Raw genomic sequence first — 10,255 nt, forward strand, 5'->3', positions numbered from 1 at the left:
CCATTTCCTTAATCATGCAATCATGTCTTCTCAAACTAGGAGAGAGAGTAACGAAAGGCCACTCAGGTTACTCACTTTACCCTTCACTATCCTGAACAGCTAGTCAAAATACCAGTCATAGCCTTTTTAAACTACAGGAAGTACAGCTGCCACGGACCAAGTGCAAGGGCGGGCAACAAAGTCGTTTTGGATAAGGTTTATGTAGAAGAAAGAAAAAGAGAATACTGGATCTCTTGGCTAGGGAAAGGGTAAGGCACTGGACAAGGTTGTTTGATGGAAAGATTATAGTTGTTCAATATACAAAAAAGAAAAACTTTTCCCGAGGGAAACTTTGCACCTATGACTTGTGCTAAAGCTACTCGAATAAGACATGCTAAGTCTGGTAAAATGTGGGAGTCATTTTCTAATTCTTTTAACTGGTAGGAGTTTTGTTATATGAATAACCTTATAACATGTACTATTTTGATACCATGGAGTTTATGTTTAATTAAGCGTTTGTGAACTTCAGACAGGCAGGAGTTTAAGGCCAGATAAATAAACAAAATGCCTTTCTTGACAGGGTAAAGCTACAAGCTTAAATGCCACCTTCATGCTTTTCTGGGGTTCGACAACAATGTGCCACAGCAAAAAGCACACTGGAACATCAATGTCTCACTGAAGTACCACTTTTCTTCCAGTTTCCTTTATATTATGCTTGAAAGCTGAGGGCTGAAACCTGAAATCTGCTGAATACTCCAAACCCAGTCAAACACATGGTCTCGTTCTTCTCTATGTTTAAACTTAAAACATATGATTAAAAAGAGGATTATGCCTATGGTGCTTAGCACTTTACAGAATCATACCTGTAACAGCATTTTCCATTGATTACATTTATAACTCTGAGACATAAACCAACACTGCCTTTGAAGTTAGAGTAGATCACGCTTACTAAGGACTTAAAAACTAAAAACAAACATCTATGTTTAAAATGGGTTAGAATTGAGTCTAGACACAAACTAATGAGAGAAAACAGCAGTTTTCTCCATATCATGTCATCCCTAGTTTATGAAAGATATATTTTAAGAAAACTTTGTGTTTAGTAATTTTTCAGTATAGACGTATGAGAGTTAATCTATAATGTGTCTTATGAATGAGCTCTATAACACTAAAACAAACCCAGAAGTGCTTTGTTGTTTTAAAAAACATTTTAAATAATTAACTGAAATGCTTTTGATGATACCCAGAATTAAAAGCATGTGAAGTTGAAAAGCACCGCTGTGAAGTCTGTCAAACATAAATGTCCAAGGATACTCCAGTCTTGCACTGCAATATCATCATTTGCTGTTGATGCATCCTGTCTCCAGTTTGTCAAGGAATAAGCACTGCTGATAAAACAAAGTCAGAAAATGCTTGTAATTAGTTGCAGTTACAATTTGTTTACTACATAATTGGAAAAGTTACTGTTTCCTTAAAACGATCCTGAATTAATGGAGAAAAAGCTTCCAGATACCATTTCAAGTCAACGACAGAATTCAGATAAAATGTTTTAGAACCTGTAACAACCATAGGGCCTGGCCAGCGTGATGCTGTTCTAAATGTTAGTGAAAACCTGATTTCCATCTTCTGAGGAGAAAAGATAAAATATGCCTCCAAAAAAGCTTTCGTCTTGGTATTTCCAAACTGCTCCTCTGAATAGGAGGAGGAGATTAGGGCAAACATGAGTAAAAAGCTGCAAAAACAACTGTGGCAGCTTGGCTGTTTTTACCCTCAGGTGCTTGTTGCCATCCTCAGCTGAGGAATAGACACATGTTGAAATGCCACATTTTATGAGCCAGCAGAATGGATTGTGTGATAACTCCTCGTTCTCTCTAGTGCAAAATCAGCTGGCTTAGTTTAAATGGCTGCTGACAGCTGTACTTTTATCTTCATAGGAAAAAATGTTGAGAGTGCAGTGAGAAAAATATGATCATGGGGAAAACTCTACCTCTATCCTGAGGAATAGAAGTCTTTCTTGGTCTTCTCACGGGACTGAATAAAGAAATGCACTCTTTGTTTGAATGAACATTAAATAAAATACTACTTTTTCAAGTCTTCAAGTTATTTCAGCAATGGCAATAGAATGTTATTATTTTTATACATTTCAAATGTGAATTCAGCAAGGCAGAGACACAAAAAAGTAGGTTGGAAGAAGGGTGAAAAGGTGGCCCCAGACAGCAGACGGAAATCTTAGCTAAAGCAATTTTTTTTCAAATGGAGATACATATTTTGCAATGTAACAGAACAGAATTTTCTTTTAGGCAGCAAAGAGATAGCACTCAGCCATGACAGCTCCAAATCCATACTTCTCCAAAGGCCAAGGGAGTTTAGATTTTAAATTTTATTTGAGTCTCCCTTCAGATTTTAAGTTTTACTCCCATTTTAGCTTTTGTTACAATTCTTTCAAAGGCAAACATGGAAGGGGAACCTGTAGGGTAAGCGAGATCACTGCTGTCTCATGTCAGCAAGGGATCGGCACAGCTGTGCAGTCACTGTGTTGCCAGTATCTCACCATGGGTCATTTGTTTGCAGTCAAGATTTTATATGTATTGCTAGATACATCCGCATTCAAGGTTTTCCTTTCATTGCCAGGAAAAAGATAACTATATTGAAACCAGAACGCTTCCATTAGCAGCGTATATTCCGCTGAGAAGAAATCGGGTCATGTACTTGAAGCATGATTTATTCAGATGGTTTGCTGCACTCCAAATGGAGCTCTTTTTCTGCCCTGTTCAGCAGAAAATACGCGCAAGGTTCTGCAGAGGGAAAGCCACCGAAGGTCACCGATGCATTTTCCGCAAAGGGCTGAGTTATTTAGCAGGAGACACTTTTGGGCCACAAAAACATTTCTGCAAAATGCATAATACCCTTCTGTAATGCATTTCTGAAGGGCATAGCTGTATAGGTTTGGATTTTTCCTTTCTTTCTCTCAGGCCCTGAAATCTCATTTACCAGAAATGGAAACTCATTTTAGTGGAAAGTATTTTTGAATTTTCCAGAGTTAATCCACCTTTAAACTACACAAGTGATGAGATATGCATTAGCCAAAGCTGTAAAACACTGCAGCACTCTAGGACAGAAATCTGGCTGCTAATACCCTGACTTTGCTGACATATGAACGCTTATGCCCGTTCCCTCTGCTGGCATTATGCCCATTCACAAGATGACATGCTAATTTTATCTGAGTAGAGGCAAGGAAGGATTTCAGCAGCATGTAGAATTTGACATTTCTTATTCAAGATGATCTTCTCAAGGGCAAGTAATGCCAGCCAAGCCAGATACTTCATAACAGAAAATCACACGCTGACAGAGCTGGGAAAATGCTTTCCTTTTTTTTTAGGGGGGACGCAGGGGTAGGAAGTGGCTGTCATCTAAAAGTTTCATCATTTAGAAAAGTATCCCCTTATTAATAAAAATACTCAGAAAAAAATCAAAGCAATTTCTTAATATTTTAGGACGTTTAGAGGTTTTGAAAATTGTATTTTGTGTTTTTTTCATTTGTATATTGCATTAGATTATTTTATATGAGGTCAGCTGTAGCAATGGATAACATAACACCTATTTTTATAATCTACAACTTAAATATTTTCCTCATTTTACATTGCTGAGAGTAGCTGTTATTTAGCATCAGCTGAAATATCTTGTTTTCATTACAACAAACTGGGGGCACTTTGATTTAGACAAAAATGGTTTGAAAAGCTGATTTAGAAGAACAAATATTTCAATGCAGATTAAGTGGTATCCCTCCTTAGGCTTTAAAAATAATAAAATAGTTCAGCTATGAATTAATTTCTACATTTCTAAATGAAAATGATCTGAAACCAACATTTGGAAGGACATCGTGCAATAAATTTTGGACGTACTTGCCCTTGTCCCAGCTGGGAATGAGCAACAGAATTTGAACTGTAATTACTGAGAAGTCAAACTTTTGAATATTGGAGTAGTTACTAGCAGATGGTGCTTTTTTTTTTTTTTTTAAGCAATCCTTTGGATTTAGGTTGTTTTTTTTCCTGAAGACTGTCATTACTCAAAATTCTGAAGCAAGACGACAGGCAACTTTTTAAGCAACGTTCTGTCTTTAGCTAATTATTCTTTCTTTTACAGCTATTTTCAAATGATAAAACACAAAGCCTGATCAACCACTATAATTCCACAGGTGCAGAGTAGCTGCTGAATTTGTAGCCGCCCTCACTGCTTTAGCAGGTGCACCATCCAGATTCAACAAATTCAGTTCACTACTCCAATCATCAGTTTCCCTGATAAAAGTAGGTTTTCCTGATAAATGACGAGAACACCTATCCACTGCTCTCCAGTTGCCACAGCAACTGATATTCTAAATAAGTATGATGACAGATAATTGTACTCAGGCCCCGCACTAACCAGTTATTTTACTACTCATCAAATATCATGAGACAGTTCTTACAGTCAAGATATTTTCTCCCCACCTTGGGAGAAATAAGAACATGAGGTGTTGGGAAGAGGAACAATTTCCCAGGGTAACCATTAATGATTCCTGCAGCCAGGATGCCTCTCCAGACATTACACCTACCTGTCGACAGAGATCCTGCTTTCCGCACCCCTCGAGTCCTCTGCTGCACCTATGGAAAGACGGGTAGACGCTGCATCCTAGCATCCCTCGAGCCCGCACATTCCTCACTAGAATAGAAAGGCAGAAGCCACAAGACACAACACAAAGAAAAAAGCCAGATCCACCTGTTCTAGACTTTCTGCTGATATGAAATGGAGTAATTCTTTTCAATGGGAACAAATGATACTAACTGAGCCTCTGGGCATGTTGATCTAGGTCCAGTATAAAGCCGAGGCCAGGTCTTTGATCCTTCTGTACTACTAGCATTTCAGAATTAAAGCATTACTATTTGCCAGTGATGGCCACACACAACTCATCGTTTTTCTTTATGGAAATTTGCCAGCGCTCGTGTTTGTCAAACCCTGTAGACCAAAAGGACGTAGGGAAAGCTTGCTGTTGGTCCAGTGAACTGGGCAGTGAAAAGATGCCCTTAAAACAGGTAAAGGTTAATTAAATAAATGTCTTGAAATTGCTTCTCCATATAAGCAACTTCCATAACCGCTCCAAAGATGCTTTTGAAACACAAATGGAAACCACTAACTGGAAATGAGGTAGTACGCTCATGAAGAGAAAAGCAAAGCTCTGGGAAGTAATGCCTCTAAGTGAAGGTCTCTATCACACACTGGAGACGGTGCCAGAGAGTAGTATTGCCCCACTGGGAGTAACAGTGCAGCCAGCGCTGGAAGCAAGGTCTAGCGCAACACGGTGCAGCACCACATGAAGGAGCCAGCACATCAGCTTGTGCTTCATTTTTCCTTGTATGCTAGAGATAGCACAAGTTGTGTTTCACAAACAAAGCTGAAAAAAAGCCTAAATTTTGCCAATGAAATGGATCTCACTCCAGAGAAATAGCAAGGCAATCTGCTGAGGGAAGGGATCAAAGCAATAAGAGTCACCAGAAAAGAACAAGTATCCAAGCTCAGCCTGCAAGAGCGCAAGAGGCAGCTCCAGCTGAAGCTGCATTCATTATAATCCAGTGTCAAAGAGACAGCATGGAAGCCAGAAAGAAAAATATCCAGTTTAAAAACTACAGTGTAAAGGTATAAGGAAAAAAAGTTACATTAGGTAGTCACCACTAACTAAACAAAGAGCAGAAGTATGCACAGCTGCATCCGCTCAACACAGACATCCAACGAAAAGGAGGATTCTCACAGTGTGATTTTAGCAGGGATAGGAAAATCTGCCCTACTTTGGCTGTAGGTATCACCAGATAAGACAGCCTGGCATCTATCTCTTCACAGGCTGGAAACCAGAAGGAATACCCAGTGTCAAGGCAAAGCTGAAACTCAGCCTGCTACAGCTACAGGCAGATACCTGTGCTAGCGACATGCAAGTTCACATGAGCGTGCTTATGCAACCGCCGCTGTTTGCCATGCGTTCAGGCTGCGCTCACTGCTGCAGAGCCTGTTTGCCAACCATCTGCCATATTTGCAGTTACGCTATTAGATCAATGGCCAATTTTAGCTGGATTGCAAAGCCAAGTACAACATAATCTCAACAGTATTGATAAGTAGTAATACCAGAGCAGAGAAGCAGACGCTTTTAAAAATCATTCCAGGGGCCATCTGTGGGAAGGCATGTAGGCTGTAAATAAGATAGGAAAGTGAAAGGAAACACTGTCACTTTGAGTTGATGGCAATGGACCCCTAGGAGTCCCACCCACAACAGAGCAGTGCAAGCTAAGTAATCCCACAGAATATCTTCCATGTAAGAAAAAGAGAGTCACCTCCCTCTGTCAAGCAGAATAAAAGGATTCAGATCAAAGATGTGGTCACATAGAGGAGTAGCAACAGAGACCCTTGCTGCCTCCTCCCAAAAACACAAGAAAATGTGCAGGAAGCCCTAGAAAAGCCACTGCACAGAGCACTTCTATAGGGACTTCTGCAAAGACGGGATATCAAACGGGACCCAGAAGGAGGTGCATGAGCAGCCCCGTTGCAGCGAGGATCGGATTAAACGCAGATGTACGCTGACCCTGTGCCCCGGAGCGGAGAAGCCGCTACCCACTATCAGCAACTGAGGACACACACCTATTTTATCAGAGGGAAAATGACTCACTGTTTCTGCTCTTAGCAAAGGTTGTGATCTATAGAGCTGGATAAGCCAGTGCTGGCAGGGCTGCCGGGAGCCAGCGAGCATCACTGGAGCTGCAGCTCAGTCCCCAAAGGCTCTCTCTCTGATGTAACCCTCCAGTGGGAAAAATGCTAAGTAGCAAGCAATGAACATAGGACCATAAAACCAAACCTTAAAAACTGCTAAACAGACTGAATGCAAAGCTGAGGAGAGCTGATTTTCCTGTACTTAATAGCCATCGGCTCCTGTGTGACCCCAGTGAGACCCTGAAAGCCATTGAGCAAATGCTCAAAACCAAGGTTATAGAGGATAGCCAAGTATCTTTCCAGACTCTGCACAGTCCTACTGAAAACCTTGACACAGTTAATCCTCCACTGCAGAGTGGGTTTCAGCAGAGCTCTTGAAAAAAGAGCAGAAAGCTGATGCTGTCCTAAAGTCCCTACAAGCCTGAAGAGCAGTTAGAGCTGCTGTTAGAGGTACAGTTTTGGCATGACAGAAGTAGGACGCAGCCAGCAGCACTCAGCTTTTGGCAGCGGAGTCCTGACAGACACCAGGGAAAGGCTCAGGCCAAGAGGAAGCTGCTAGGTGAGAGCTGGGGAATGGACGGACTTTGTTAGCTCATCCTGGAATAAAAAGCACAGAGGTAGCCGTTAGAAAGCATCATGAAAAAGCCACTGAATAGTATAAATAAGCACGCACAGCACCAGGGAGCAAGTTACTAACCGCAAAAATTCAGTGATGGTGGCAAGTGCATGGCTCTCATTTATCCTCCATTGCGAATACTGATAGCTCTGGGGAAAAGGTTTCGCAACCTCAGCTTACAAAAGCTTCCCATTCCTATGGGAGGTGCCAGGCAACCCAACAAAGTACCAAACCCCACAGGGGGCCAAGGCAGGCAACAACTTCAAATGGCCCATGTGAAAAAGAAACAAAAACCAGAAAGTTTTTGCCTAGTACCCCTCATACAGATGAGGCAATATGTTGTGTAATGAGAAGGGCCCCAGTACGCCGAGGGCTGACATCAGGAGGTGATGGTGCTTCCCACTACAGTACTGTCCCGCCTGCAGCAAGCAAGGGAACGTATCTGCTGAGCACATCCGAAAGCCCAGCTGGGAGCTCACATCTCAAGCGCGTGAGGAATACAAGGGGCATGGGGAACAGAAAGACTACAATAACAGAGGACTGAGCCTTTCATTCAGTCAGAACCAAAATTCAGGGAAAAGGCTGAAACCGAACAGGGGATAATGTAATCACAATAGATTATGACCTCTGTCTCAGGGAGGTGGGCTATCTGCACATCATTCTGGCAGGATCCGGGGCTGAAGAAATACAAACACAAAGCATATCAGATGCATGTCTTACACAGCATTCAGGCAAGGGGCCACTGTTTAAATTCAGCATTGAATGGAAATCTGAGCACAAGACATCTTCACCCACATACACCAAAAATAAAAAGGGAACAGTCAATAGTAAAGGTATTCTCACTTTTAAATAGAGATAATACTGCCTTTATTCTCTTTTGTCTGTCTGATCCATTTATATTTTATGCTATTTAGAGCACAGAATCTACTTATTATTCACATACAGAGAAGCTGGCACAAAAGATGCTGTTGCCATAAAATAAATATATAAGATAACAACATAAAAAAGAGAGAAATTGAGAAGTAATATTTGTTTGTACCACATATAGTATCTCCCCACATTGCTCGGCAAAAAAAAAATCTAGAATTAAACTAGAATTAACCTACAAATCAACTAAAAATATCTCTATATCACTGTTTTCCAAGGATCAAAAAGGCCTAACTGCCAGTGACCTTTAAGAAGATTATGATTAGTTAATGTTAGTTGCTCCTGAAGACGATTACGGGAAGAAGAAAGACCTCACACATTTGACATAATGTAAATGGCCTGCAACTTAAGAAAAAATGGGAAAAGCGCCAGGTGCTGGTTTGCTGAGGTGATGATTAGTTGCTGGAAGCAGTAAGGAAAAAAAGGTCTTCTCTTGAAGACATTTAAAAACATATTTAGGGAATAACCAATTTCTTCTCTCAAATTCTGACATTCAGATAACAGCACTGTACAGCTGAAAAGCAGCTGCAGCCCTTTGTTCCAGGATGCTCTGCAACTTCAGGAGGAAACTTAATTTGACCCCAGGTTTGGACATTAAATTTCAACATTTGTTATCAGCTACCGAGATCTGTCAGGAGCATAGCTGCAGCTTCAGTGAATTCAGGTCAGAGGTAAATAATAAAAATAGAACAAAAGAAGTCATGTTCCCTTTTTTTTTTTTTAAACCTTTCTCTTTTTTTCATTTTTTGTTTTGCAGTTGGTAGAATGAAGCAGGCACGGCTTCATAAAAGGACTTTTATACAGAATTATATTATTTTCAGGCTCACGTAGTGGTGACATAACGTGTTTTTCCATTTTTATCTGTCAAGAGTCTTGAGCTGCGAGGGCTTTTTAATTATATGCTATCATGTGTACCATAATAGTAACCACAATATGCTAATTCTTTCCCTGCAACCGTAATTCCGACTCAGAGTTGCCTCCACAGAGGTGCACCAACTGTGGCGCAGGAAAAATAGCCAGGTAATAGCTTTGCAGGAGCGCTGATTTCTGGGCTCGAGCGCTACAGGCCCCACTGAAAGGCAGAAGGGGCTATGGGTCTCCACCGCAGGGTGCGCTCCACGCTGGCCCCACGGCTGCCCCGGACAAGCCAGCTCAGATCCCTGCTGCAGCAGGGCTGGGCTAGGGCAGGGCCGTGGCTGGGCCATGGCGAGGCGATAAGCTAGTTGGAGTATATCTCCAAAGTGTTATGCCGTGCACGTAGGCACGCGCCAAGCCCACCGGTACGGCCTGAGCCGACACTTAATGGTTTGAAACCCGCAAGTCTTTGCTATATACAATTGAAAAGGAAGAGCGGAAGTTAAAAGTTTTCTACTGAAAACTTGCTCTAGGGCCACAGAGAGAAGCTAGGAGAAGGGGCTCCGTATAAAATGAAAATTTGCAAAATGTGTTTTTCACAGGTAGTGGATGATAGTCCCTTATAACCAGATGCAAAAAGTGGTTCCTATTAACAAAAGCAAAGGTAGTCTCCTTCAGAACAGATCTGAGATGCTGCACTTAAAAATGAGAAAAACGAGACTCTTTCACAGCAAAAATTGGACACAGCACAGTTAGTAAACCTATTATGGAGAGTTACGGTGACAACTGACAGACAGTGAAAAGAAAACTGGTTAGCAAAAATAAATTGTTCAGCAATCAATACGCCCATTAGCATAAGGCCAGCCTGGGAAAGAAGGAGGAGGAATGCTGCTTGGGCTACCTCCGTTAATTCAGTATAGGCAAAACTCTCCCAGGTCTGGCTTACTAGGGGGAGGAGAGACGAAGAACAGGAAATGGTGTAAGTAAATGTAGATTTTAATCCTAGATATATAAAAATTTCTCATCACATGCCTCATGACAACATTATGGAGAGAACTGATCAGTGTGTGTTTTAGCTCTGCCTCGCTCTGAGTTAAAGGGATAAGCTGAAAAGCCAGTGTATCTAAGCATCTCTACACAGTGAGAGCACAGATG

The sequence above is a fragment of the Struthio camelus genome, chromosome W (genome assembly GCF_040807025.1).
Source record: "Struthio camelus isolate bStrCam1 chromosome W, bStrCam1.hap1, whole genome shotgun sequence".
Classification (NCBI taxonomy): domain Eukaryota; kingdom Metazoa; phylum Chordata; class Aves; order Struthioniformes; family Struthionidae; genus Struthio; species Struthio camelus.